At 30.1% G+C, this 14,541-nt stretch overlaps 1 protein-coding gene across 1 annotated transcript in view; it reads right to left on the reverse strand.

Annotated features, from left to right (window-relative positions):
• LOC122507381 (acetylcholine receptor subunit alpha-like) overlaps nucleotides 1–14,541 on the reverse strand; it is a 210,354-nt gene that overhangs the window by 141,668 nt on the left and 54,145 nt on the right. The window lies entirely within an intron of this gene.

The following is a 14,541-nucleotide window of genomic DNA, read 5'->3' on the forward strand; positions in this document are numbered from 1 at the left end:
ATAAATATAAAAATATTCACCTCTGTTTTTATCTGGTTATATATGGAACATGATTAACACACTGTTGAGAGATTAATAAAAAATATCTAATTTAGTCTGTAAATTTATCTCGTCAACATGAAATATTGTTTGATTTTTAATAAAACCCCTGCTAACAGCATTGATTAAAATATTATTATTTAATAAAACATTTATTTATATTACTTCTATATTAATAAACTTTTAATTGATAAGTCATTAGAATAACAAATACTAAAACTGTATGCTGACAATATAGGAAAGTAATGTTTGAATGACTCAATAATTAATTCGAATACAAAGTAGAGAGGACAAATTTGGAAGCTAATTTTATGCATTCATGCTGTAGAATACAATGCAATAATCATCACTATAAATAGCAAAATTTGCTCGCTACATATTTACATAAAAGCTCGCTAGTTTCGTGAAAATATAAACAGATAGAAGTTATTAGATTTCTAAATTCTGATGTTTATATAACACCGTTAGCTATTTCTTAGAGATACACTCAGATTTACAAATAACTCTAGATGAATTAGGAGTGGTTATGCTTTTTAAGCATATCAATTTTAAGTATTTAGTAAATAATTATTTACCTGTAAGAAATGAAGCATTAAATTATACAAGAAAAAAAGTATTTAATTCAAATAGATTCTTTTTACTGTACTTTGAATTTTAAAGACTTCCTTTTTGTTTTCTCGGTCAAAGCTATACCCTATTCATGAGCCAACTGGTTCACTATAATTTTTGCAATTACATTATGAAAGATAGTTGACGGGTTAATAAACGTGTTTGATTTATAATGAAATCCATTTAATAAACATCTTAATTTACAATAACACTACCACATGGTTATCAGAATCATTAAAGTTCTTGTTGGAATTTAGTTCCCCAAAATGTACGTATAGAGTCTATATATAGTCCGACAACAGAAATTCATTTTACGAAGATAATTTATATTTGAATATATCGCATATTTTAGATCCTGAGAGTATCGTTCAACATAATCAGCCTTATAATATAACCATTAAATTCGTAATGATTTAGATCTTATTAAACTTAACAGAGCATCGAGCATTTTCCTCAAAATATTGCATAAAATATTCAGTTAATATTGAAAATTCCATAAATGTTGTAATTGGGGATAATTTAGGAGCATCATAAGTTTTAAACGAAGATTATTTAGCTAGTATGTATATTATTATTTATTATTAAGCAATTTCAAAACAATTATAAAACATGATCATGGGTTTGGATTTTAAATATACACAGTAAAAAGAAAATCTTATTTTAAGGCACGAAAGCTGCCTTAAATTAAGATGCAACATTTTTAAGACAGTCAATGTTGAATTTACGCACGTTTTTCGTATCCTTTAACATTATAGCAGACAGTGTTGAATTTAAGGCAGCTCTTAAATTAAGATTTACTTTTTACTGTGTATTGTGACTTGTACAATGTCATATTCATTTACAAAATATAAATGTATAAAAATGTTTATAATAAATTTTGTTGATTACGTAAACCAACATTAAACAAACTACTCGTAGCATTCGAATGTTTACTAGCTGAGTTTAAAAGCGCTACTTCTAATTCTGGTGTTGAAGTATAACAGCGTGCATTGTTGATAAACTGCTTGTACGCAGAAAAAGTTTTTTTATACAGTTCCTTTTTTCTTTAACAAGTGTACGACGTATATGGTCCCCCAGAATAAAAGATATTGCAATGGAAATTAAAATTTAAAAAATACTTGCAAAAACGAGTTAGGAGAAATGAAAGTAGTTGCATTGTTAGGTACGAATGACAGGCAATTAAAAAGGAACACCTGAATCAATGAAAACACGATCTAAATAATTTGCATACAAATCTTTTTTGTATAAATGTTTTGTACTTTTTGATTAAATAATTTTTTAATATTGTTCTTAATTCTTTTAAACAATTTTTTCTTATGTAGGTTTTAAAACTGTTTATGAGAAAACGTATTTTATCTCCTTTAAGGAAGCAAGGAATCTATAAATTCACCTCAAGAACGACGCCCCTAATTATTCACAATCGCGCGTGCTTGTGGCAGCAACCGTAATTATCACGATAACCCACTTGAAAGTACATTGGCATTGCGGTTTACGTTTTGAAGTAGATTTTCAGTACTTTCGTTTCTATGCATTTACGGATAGATGATGATGACGAATAATTAAAATAGTCATTAAATAAATAATTAAAATAACAAAATAAAGAAAAGATGTTTTAGAAAAAAATACTTTTTATATTAAACTTGAATCCAAAAAGATAGGGAATAAACAGATACTGTTTGATCAATGAGTCAAAGAATCTTGGAGAAACGATATAGTAGGAGATAGAAGCGAATAGTTCGTAGGAGTTACTGGAAATGTTGGGAAGGGTATGGTCGATCATTTGAAAGGGAGTTGAGTACACGAAAATGCACTCAACCGTGACTAAACTATAGACGAATGCCAACGTCGATCTCAACGCCATCAAATTCTGATAGAAGTCTATTGAAATACATTATCTTGCAGATTGCCGTGAAGGAATTGCCAATGCAAAACTACTTTTTTATTGCCTCTTCTATAGTCTCTTAGAGATAAAGAACAAATTTATTGTGGTATGTAGAAGCTAAGACAAGCGTGAAAGGTGTAGTAGGAATCTACTATCTACTCTTTCTTCACTAATTCTGCTTTTGTACTTTTAATAATTTGATATTTATTACAACAACATTTAATTTTTTTTTATAAAATTTAATCAGAAATGTTTCTGTTTATTTCATGAAATCTTATGTATGCACATACATTTTTTACTATTTTAATTTTCATTATTAAGATTTCATTGAGATATTTTCAGAACTTATTTGGAATGTTTTTAGGACCGAAATGAGCAATAGTTTTTGGATTGAAACTAATTAAGACCCACCGTGTGATCCTGTTCTAAAGACAAACTTCCTTGCCTCTTCTAATCAAGCTTTCGACATTATTGGCTTGACTGTGCCCATCAGACCGCAGAGTTTAGGTCAGTTTAGGGATCAGGATCACCTCATAGATTCCTTTTAAAGACCCCAGTTGCATCCTAAAACACTTTTATTGTTTTAGACATGTTGTGATATATTAGCACTTCTCCAAAAGCTTCCAAAGAAGCTTACTCTCTAAAACAAATCCTAGATACTTTGCACGCTCTGCAAACTCAAGTTTTTGTTTACACTTTGAACACAAGCCAAAAAGTTTTAATAGAAAAGTTATCTTAAATAATTTTTAATAATTAAATTGTCTTTAATGATATCCGCGATATTGAAATAATTAAAAAACAAAAATCCAAACATCACACCCCACTAAATTATTTTAATTAACATTAAATAAATATTATATAGTTAGAATAAATATTATTTAAGCTTTATGTAATACATTTGAATGTACCATATTTTCTAAGCACAGTAAAATATCGGGTGTCATTTTCATTGTAGGGTTACTTTACTCCTTAAAGAAGATGTGAAGTTATTTGAACAATCGATATTCGATAGGGACGTTATTTTTGTTGCTCCACTTTCTCAACCCTCAAAAATGAGGTAAAACTACTAAATTTCCTTTTTGTGAGTGTGTACTTTGTTGTTTATGAGAGAAAGCTAGAAAAATAAATACAAATTTAATGTTTATATTTTGTAAAAAGCAAGCTCTGATATTAAGGGATAGGTTTTAAGAAAGAGTAACTGGTAAATTGAATTTAAATTATTAAAGTTTTTATTCGAATTCTTCATAATTAGAATCAGAGAGAAAGAGTATTATTTACCTTTTAAAATTATTTTTTAATTTTTAGACTCAGCAAGCGATACCTCCTTCAGTGTGAGGTCGAAGAAATGACTTTGTCTAGCGGAAACAGCGAATGCAGTAGATTTCCCTCAAATTGTTTTCGGGACAGCGAAAGTGAAAAATTTGGAGTCCCGGTATCGATGCAAATTAGTCTAAACCCCCCTCAGTCTTGGAGTGACCGAATTATTGATTTGACGTTAATTTCGAGGTAATGCAGTTCTTGAAAAATAGAAATGTTCCTCGTAGTAGAAATTATCTTCTTGAATGAATTTGACTAAGATGAGACTCGCAGAAGGCACTTGATTCTTGAAAAGATTTTCTAAACTATAGTCGAAGAACAAACTTGATGACAGTATACAACTAGTTAACTTAGTGTCGATTGCTGGACTGACACGAAGACGCAAAGGTGATTGGGTGGTGACTTCTGGACTAACTTGAAGGCGTTTCCTGGACTGACGAATTTGGCAAGGGAACCTTTTATATGTTCCTTTTGCAAAGTCATACCACCCACTTTTACTGTTTTCGGGGTCTGATTATTATTATTGATCTAATTTTTAATTCCTGTATCAGACAGGTGGGGACCCAATGGAAGGGTTTATTTGTTACTAAAAATTGTAAGTTTAAAGTACTTTTAAAATCTTTTATAGGAACATTAGACAATTTTGAACTTTTCTTTTATCCATATAGTACTGAAATAAAAAGAAGTTTAAAAACTTTTAAATTTTCATTAGACTTCTAATTATTGTATAATTTAGTAAAGATTTATAATAAAAAGATTGTTTATCACAGAAGTGTAGATTGAAATGTTCCTACGTAACGACGTTGGAAAATTAAAACGGCCAATAATAACTTTTTAATAAAAGTTCTCTAAATAAGAAATGAAAGTATAGTTAGGAACTTATAAAATGGCTTCAAGACGAACAGCAAAGTTAATACGATTAAAATCAATTTTCGTTTAATATTAAATTTTTTTTAATTTTCTTGACAAATAGGAATTCAGAATGATGAAATTTCACGAATTGCAAATGTACCATCTGCACCAACTCTTTCTCATCAAACATTCTTTTTAATTCTATCATTCCTCGCTTTATCTTCTTTCCAAATTTTAACGAGAAATTATTACGCATCGAGGGAAAAGTTTCGAATCCAAGAAAATAGTCTACTTAGTTAGTAAGAGAAGTAGTGAAATAATTAAATTTCCAGAATGAGAAAGAGGAATTCTTATGGTTTCAAGTCCTAACTCTGTGAATCTAGAGTGAAAACAAAATCGATTATACTAGAAGGAAAATCACGATGAATGTATAAAATAGCAGAGAGTTTGATGTTTTGTCTTGTAATTCTTTGCTGATATAATAAAGGCAAAAATAGAAACGGTAATTTTAACTTTATTAAATTAGAAAATATATGACATACAGGTACTAATTGTTACTTGAAAACTTAAATCTTTTTAAATATCCCTATTTTCCTCTATATCGTTATAAGAAAATCTTGAATTTGTAATTAGTTTGTAAACAAATCATGAATAGTGGACTTTTCATAAACGTTTACAACGTTTGATTAAAAGATAATTCTGATAATTCGATTACTATTGATCGGTCAGTGTGCACATCCTAATGACGATGAGTTACATTTGCATTGCATTTCATGATAATTAAGCGATCGTGCACCAATCATCGTTCATGATTCTCAAACCCAGTGCAAATTTATTCGTTTGACATACAGTGTTGCCGCACATCTGTGATGTATTCCGTTCACATTCCTCGACTAATAAATTGATGTCCCACTACCAACATATCCTATACTCTCTAATACATTTATAAACTTTTACTCTAATCATCGGATTATTATAGATATAGTAGTTATTGTAAGTGAGTTGTTCAATGTAATCAAAGGAAATGGTTAAATAGAGAATTTTGTTAAAGGGAAATTTGATTGCGTAAGTAATTGATTAATTTGAAATTTGATTAATATTAGCGCAATTACATAGATTTTGGTCAAATAGATTTTAATTAATAACTTATTATTTACACTTCGTTAAAACATACCATGTCCTAACCCCACCTTTAGTTCTAAACTAATTTGAGAGTAAATTAAAATTAGAATTATTGTGTCAAAATTTCTCAAAAATATTAATGTTAGTCGATTTTTGAAAGTTGGCAAACTTTAATATTAGGAAAGAACTGTTTATAGGCCAAAGAATTTTCAAAAGTTTTCAAAATTCTAAAAGTTAGTAAATTTTTTATTTTTGTTATTAATTTTTTTAAAGTATAATATTTCGGAAAGATTTTGATGAATTTGCTTTATGTGACCAAGGTTTAATAAATGTTTTAATAAATTCTTTATGTTTTTCTGGAATGATTATTTTTTTCCAATTGTAAAAAATTAAAATGTCGTTGACCACTTTTTGGAATGATGGTAATGGATTATAACGAGGTAGTGAAGGAGTAAAGCGACCTGATAAAGTACTACAATGAGTTATTAAAATACTCTGTTCACTTATAAATGCTACTAGACAAATTCATTATCATGAGGGAGAGTGAACGCACAGTGGTGAGTATACGGAAAAGGACGAGTTGATAAACATGATCCACCCTGGATGGAGGTTCATAAAACCCTTCAGCAACGTTTCACAGACCATATAAAACTGACATAAGCAATTTATTCCTTTATTATTGGAAATCTATAACACAGAAAATGAACTTAGAAACGTGCAAGGAAATAATAAGAACAAAGAATTCTTTTTCCTTTTAGAAATATTAACCCAAATGGACTTGAATATTCCTTATCTTTCTTCACAGAATTATTCCATCCTATATGATGTGTCGTCACAATTAGATCTAAAAACAACTTTACTTAAACATCTCATTTGACAAAATTGAAATTTTTAAAATTTACAATGTCTTCATATTATGATTTAAACTGATTTAATTTTGGTCTCCTGAATCAAAATTAAACATTCCAGTTGGATATGTGACGTGGCACAATTTTTTATAAACAAATCATACTGATTTCTAAATAAAAATATTTATTTTGTTTATAAATAAACAAACTTCCTTAATGCCGTTGTCAATGGCTGCAGCAATTTCTCAGTTTTGGTCAAAATGTTTATTTATTAAATTTGTTTATAAATTATAATGTATTTCCTTTCATGCAAACAGCACCGAGTGGGTTCAAAATCAAGAAGTTTCCCGGCTATCGTCTTGGAAGCAGAAAAGGATGATCGTGTCGCCTGCGCAGTTTTGCTCAAAGCTGAAAATCACAACGTTACCCAAAATATTATCGAATTGACTCGATAAACCTTTTGCTTTTTGTACCCAACCTACACAAATGTTACCTGACAAATAACCCTTTGAGTAAATTAGAATTATTTTATACATTTACCAGATTTTACTGGAACCTCAATATTGTTAAGAGATTAACAATTGAACAGGATGGTCCATTCCATTTCCTTCTGGACACGGAAACGTCTTTTTTCTAGAAACATTCCTTAAAAGGTTTTTAGAACGTTTCATGTCCTCCACATAACGTCTTCAAAACTTTTTTAGAACATTCGACGTTCTTAAGCCGTTATTTCACTGGTTTTTATATTCCGCTTTGATTTTTAGAAATCATATTACCTTATTACCAGTGACGATTGAAGATTTTCGGAGGTTGACGATAAGGAAATTAGGGGTCGAAAAGTAAAAATCTCATGAAGTCCGAGAAAAACAATATTTTAAATGGACAATCCTCTAATCCTCGGGGTTGTCTAATTTAAAAGTAGTCAGACTGAGGCAAGCGGAAGAAAACTTTAAATTGACGTCTTTGGAATATAACTTTGATACGACACATTTATATTTTTTTACTTTTATAAATTATTTTTTTATTTGAATATTTTTTCTCCCCTAATGCATTTTAAAACACTGTATTGACATTTCTTTCAGATATTTTCATTTTAACTAAAATTTAACGTGTGACGCGGTTAAATTTTTCTGAAGTTGAGCTTCAATATCCCTGAATATATACAAATACCTTTCATCTCACGTTGATTTATTAAATCACGTATTCAGCATATATAAAAGGTATGATCTTCCTGATTGACGTGACCCTATTGTGACTGAGAGTTTTGAAATCGTTTCTTTAATGAAAATGTTAAATAAAAATTAATAGAAAACTGAATTTCAAATAGATGATAAATAATTCTGCTATAAATTGAAGACACAATTTAAAATCGATTTCCCTTTTAAATATGATATACCTATATAACAGGAGAGACCGAGGTTGTGTAACCTGAGGTTTGCCTAACATTTTGGTTCCCCAATGATAAAGCTATCACTTAAATCGAAATCCATTGTTTCTGTAAACTAATATTTAATTATATTTACTATTTAATTAATTTAACATCCAATGATGTGATGTTACCACTATCAATGGACAATAATAAGAAATCGTTAACGTCGTTATAGACGTTAACTAAAATAATTATTGTAAATATTACGTGTTATCTGGAATAGGTATGTATTTTAGTATCGCATTAAATATAAGTGTTATACAAATAATTTTCTAATTAATTGTATTTAAAGCATAAGTTATTCAATTAATTAATTTCACACTTTTTATATTTTGCTTTCATACTTTTTGAAACTCGAGTATTTTAAATTTACTTTTTAGGTTAAATTAGTGCTGCAATGGAATATTTGCAACAATGCACTTTTGACGCTCTAACTGGACACGTACATAAAGTCGACGTTATTTTTTCATTTTGTTTTTGTTCTTTTTCTGTTTATTTTCATCTCTTTTTTAACGGGGTTTCCGCGAATTTTTGTGGTTTTATCGCAAAGAGCCACAATCGATTCTTTTCCGCCTTACACCCACAACAACCAGATTATACATTTGACACCAAGTTCAGAATTAACAACACTAATATTTAAATTGATTAACTGTGTCCAATCTAGAAGCAGGGTTCTAATTATTACCTAATTAAAAATTGGAAAACTGTCTAGACATTTGTTTGAAGCTCAATTTTAAGCGAGGCAAAGTAGAGAAATTATTTTACGAGAACTATTAATCTTAGGAGACAAGCTGATTCTCAAATTAAATTGAGTTTATTATTTTTTCTGAGGTGGAGACATAAAGTCCTGTTCATACTAAAGTGGGGTCAATAAAAATGAAAGAGACATTTTTGGTCTTTTGTCTACCTCTTTCATTGCCTCTACTTTATAGTAGGAAGCGCATTTCAGGTCACGCCACCATGCTATCACGAGTAAGCGGCTTACTTTCCTATAATGAAAACTCCCTCAAGAATTTAGCAAATATTTAATAACTGTACTTAAAATATCTATTTTATAAATTTGTAATAAAACCATTTATCATCTATAGTATTGTTCAAATTTGTATGTTTGTCAACAAAGTAACAAATGCAGAGAAATTTTTTATTCATGAGATTAAAAATGGAGAAAATTTTCGGGATTAAATGGAATTAATTCTATTCTTTTTTAGTCTTCATATCGAATTTTTATTATAAATCTTTAATTATATAATGACTATTGTTAGTAATAGTTAAATTAACTGATACTTATTACTGTCATTCTCAGTCTCCGCTATCACAGAAATCATTTGAAAAAAGGTTGTATGGCTGTGTAATATGTAAATATGTGAAGTAAACCGCTCTGAAAGGGTGCACAAGTTCGGAGAACGTAAAAGTAGTACAGTCCTTGAAAGTAGTTTTTACATACTGTACCCATGTGCACTCGTTCACTTTTAACTCTTGCAACTTCAAAGGATTCCAAAACATGTTCTCATTAAATATTCCGGTTATCTGGAAATTTTTACATGTTTTTTCTTAAAAACTGACATTTTTGTTTTGGTCTTAAGACTCGTTATATTTCAATTAACCGACATAATAAATATTGACAATAGCAATTGCAAAGTAGTGAGAGAAATATGTAGATAGATACCATACTTCGATTTATGTGTACCAAATGCATTAATACTGTTAAGCATTAGAAGTAATGATGAGACTCGGGTTGTGACCATCAGATATCGCATTGATGGTCAATTCTAACTCAATTCTCTCCTTACCGCGAGAACATGTCAACTAGCAACTTATATACAAGTTTCAAATTACTGATTATATTAGAAGTGAGAACTGGAACAAAACATCTTCATAAAGTACGATTTATGGGTAACTTGTCGATCCTCAAAGAGGTGCAGAATCTGTCCCCTCTTGTGGGATGAAAGTTTTAATACAGTAACAATCCTACAGAGAAGCAGAAGCGATACCACTCTGGAATCGATTTATTGCTTAGCAAGTTAAGTGCGGCATCTATAGTGTGCTTATAACAGGAGCTGAACTAAACTTTTGCCACTTGGTTAAAATGTTTAATTCATTTCATTTGCAACTGAATGTACTAGACGAATAGAGGTAAACCGTAACCCTTTTTAAGACGAAACTAACTGATAAAAATGTTTGAGTCTATTGTGAAGATTAAATGTCAGTATTATTCTCATACAAGAAGGTAAAAATGGTTTTTTATTTATACAATTCTTTCTTGACATAATACTAAGTGATATAAGTGTTCCTGTAGAAATTGACTTACAAATTATACTTTAATGCTATAAACTATTTCGTCTACAGAACGACATGAAATTAGGAGTACTCGGAATTGCCTGGACCATCCGTCTGTAAGGTTCTATTACCAAAGGAGACGGAAATTGTAGAGAAGCTCTCCTTAGTACAAAAGGTGTTATCGACAGGTAACTTTTAATGGTGTGAACTGGACAACAATTGACAATGTACATCATTATACCTCGACGCTAAACCTCCAGCTTAATATATCTCGAAGGTAGCAAAAAAACCGGGCTATAGTGAAAATTGAATCGCGCAACGGTTAGTGGGTACAGAAAAATTTAGTAATCGATCTTGATCATCACGAATCTTTTTGTACAATCATAGGTCATCTGCAAAGAAAAGGAAGCCAGTGAGTTTAAACAATTGTGTAGTGTCATTAATAAATAAGATGAAAAAAGGAACCCTAAGTGCGAACCCTGGGTGACACCAGAAGTAGCTAAGAACACATCAGAATAATAACAATCAATTCTTACAGACAAGTATCTGTCAGATAGATAACTTTAAATCCAACTGAGCATATCCTGGGTAAAATCCTGAGCTTCAAGCTTAGCTTCTAAAAATCTGTGGTATTGCACCAAGAATGGTTATTGGGTGACAATTCCTCGCGTCATTTTTATTTCCTTCTTTATAAATAGGCACAAATTATTGTGACTATTACTGTACCCCTTTTCCAATCTAGCGGAAAATTACCAATAGACCTCGTCAATTGCGTCACGACTTCTTGGAGCTCCGCAAGTAAGTGTCGATCCATCTGATTGTCCCCGGTAGGCTTCCTCATTATAAATTCGTTTCCTAAATTGTAATGATGGTAATGACTCAGAGATATCATACAGACAACTAAAAGACGCCTATAAGAAATTCTACGTCTGGTCCCAAAAGGTCTTTAAAAAGACCTTTTCATATTCCTTCATATCTTCTAAAATAAACATTTCTTTCACAATTTTTTCTAAATTGAGATACAGTAATATTTTATTTTTATGTTAAGCTTAATTTTATGTTTTTAAAATATACAGAAATATTGAAAAAATTCTTATGAAATTGGGATCTAACTCGGATACTTTGGGCTCGAGCATTGCGCCTTAAGCACCTCAGCCGTTCAAGACAGATATGAACCTCTACAAAGTTTATAATCTCACTTGTCAATGAAATAAATTCAACATAAAAAATTCCAATAGCTTTTATCTTCAGCAGTCCACGTTGAACTTAAAAAAGTAATATTTTCTATTTATAAAAATTTTTCTTTTTTCAAAATTTGAAACAAAAAGACGTTTTTTAGACATCTTGAAGAAATCTAGTGACTAAGGTATAGAACATTTTTGGACGTCTGTAAGAACGGTTTTCGTGGTCCCTTTTTCCTGTAGTAAAGTATTTAGGTGACGTGACCACTGCATAACATGACCTTAAGACTTTAAGTAGTGCTAAGACCTTATCGAAATAATAAATCTCAAAGTCCAATTCACTCTTACTTTAATATAATAGTTTTAAGTCACATAGTGGTAATGAATAAAGCTGTAGTATTTAGCAGATTAAAGTTGCATGGCGTGCAAGCTCAGCAACAATTCTAATTTGACCACTCAAATCCTATGTGCAAATGCATATTATAAATATTAAATATTAAAAAAGCGATGAAAAAAATTAACTTATTTTCTTGCTTTCTGTCAAACATTTACCTTTTTAACAAAAGCTTGTATATGGATTAGCAGTTGACATTATGTAAGTACCTATGTTCGAAGAAAGAGAAAAATGAATTCACCATCTACAGCGAATAACCGCCTTGTATATTTGCATTTATATAGCGCACAGCTCTTTCACTAAGTTACATTTTCCATTTTGAATTTGAGCGATTTTATTTGCAAATTTTTCTATTTTTATGGAATAGACATTAAGAAAGTACTTGCTAGATATAAAACAATCTTGCATATTCATAAGAAATTTAAATATTAAATTCACCTACACTTCAGTCTTTACTTCATAAATATTAGTAAACTTTAATCACAGACATAACATGAGATCATTCCAATATGCGAACAAGTAAATTAAAAAGCATTAAATTATCTGAATACCAATAGTAATTAGATTTGCTATCATTTAATAATCTTTAACAAACAATGATTTTTAAATTTATTGAAAATAATTTTTATGAACAGTTGTTCATAAAAATTATTTCCTCAATATAGTTCTTCAATATAAAATTTGCTTGTTTTTTAACAGTTGATTATTTTTTTAAATTCATAATTTATAATATTTAATTAATTGAAGCTATTAGTTGAGGTGAGACTAATAAATTGAAAAATATTTAACTTTGGAAATTTGCAAGTGTGAAATATTTAGTAAAAGTGCAGAAACACATTAATGAGAATTATTACTGGCATATAATTTCTCTCGGTCAATTATTATTGTTCTCACACACGATATGTTGACTGCAACTGAATTTTCAAATTATGAACATTGTGAAATTTATATATATATATAAAGCGAAGATAAATTAAAATTTGCTTATATTGTTTCAGATAGACAATGTAATCCAGCTATTATGCACTGACTGTATATGTTTATCCGCAATTCAAATGCTTTGTAATTTTAACTGTTTATTGAAAAATCGTGTCTCTTTACTTTTTCGGGTTTTAAAAATTAAAATGTTTTTTAAAACAACATTTAAATAAATCTAATTGTTAAAATTATTTTTTATTTAAGAGGTAGTTTGAGAATAATTTATTATAATTATATATATTCTTAAACAACAGGACACTCAGAAAAAAGTGTGGGTCATAAATATTTCTGCAATAATATTCCCCATGATATTACAAAACAAATATTTGTATCCCCTTGCAAATGGAACATATAAAAGGTGCCACCCTCGCTAAATTTGCCAGTCCAGAGAACGCCTTCAAGTTAACGAGTCCAAAAGTCACTGTCTAATCAGATATCTGTGTTCTTTGTGTCAGTCCTCCAACCGCCACCAAGTTAATTAGTTGTGTACTGTCATCAAGTTTTTTCTTCGATTCAAGTCTAGAAAACCTCCACCAAGTATTTTCTTCGAGTCTCGCCTTAGTCAAATTCATTCAAGAAGATAATTTCTACTACGAGGCACATTTCTGATTTCTAAGCACTGCATTACCAGGACATCAACGTCAAATCAATAATCCGGTCACTACAAAACTGAAAAGGGTTCAGACTAATTTGCATCGACACCTAGACACCGGACCTTTCACTTTGGCTGGCCCGAAAGCAATTTAAGGGAAATCTACTGCATTCTCTGTTTCCGCTAGTCAAAGCGTATTCCTCAACCTCACACTGAAGGGGGTATCGCTTGCTGGGTCTACGACTCTAAGAATAATTTTAAAAGGTAAATTACTAATACTTTAAATTTTGTCCCCATTTAAATTCTCGATTGATCCCACAAGTTCTAATTTTATTTCAATATCCCTGAAGACATCTGGATCTACTCTTTCTCTCTGATTCTAATTGTAAAGGACTCAAATAAAAACTTTAATAATTTAATTTCAATTTTAACACTTCCTATTGTAAGGTTCGGTTATTGAAGTCAACCTTATTTTTCAATTACTTTGGATTCACAATAGGTGGTAGCTGCCCCACTCTATTTTTGTAGCAGGTCACTGACCTGACGAGTAGAAATCTCAGTTTGGGACTACCCTTCAACCTTTGCGGATATTCTTATTTTTGGAATAAGTATTAAGTGTTCTTTTCTCTTCATCATTTAATTGTTTGTATTATTATATTTCTTTTTGTTTGCTACACTGTTGTGAGTTTCTGCCCTTCAGTGTTAGTTATTTTTATATTTATTTAACATTTTGTATGCCACATTGTCTTGAGATTCTGCCCTTCAATGTTGGTTATACTTTTGATTAATTAACATGTAATGTGCCGCACTGTCGTGAGATTTTGCCCTTCAGTGTTGGTTATTCTTTATTATATTTTACATCTAATGTGCCACACTGTCGTGAGATTCTGCTCTTCAGTGTTGGTTATTCATTTATTTATTACAGTTTACTTATAACACTGTCGTGAGATTCTGCATTTCAGTGTTATATATTAATCTGTTACTAATTTTGTTAAATGTGTTTGATCATTCTAAACATTTA

This window comes from Leptopilina heterotoma, unplaced genomic scaffold, assembly GCF_015476425.1.
Source record: "Leptopilina heterotoma isolate Lh14 unplaced genomic scaffold, ASM1547642v1 Lhet_47, whole genome shotgun sequence".
In the NCBI taxonomy this organism is placed as follows: Eukaryota; Metazoa; Arthropoda; class Insecta; order Hymenoptera; family Figitidae; genus Leptopilina; species Leptopilina heterotoma.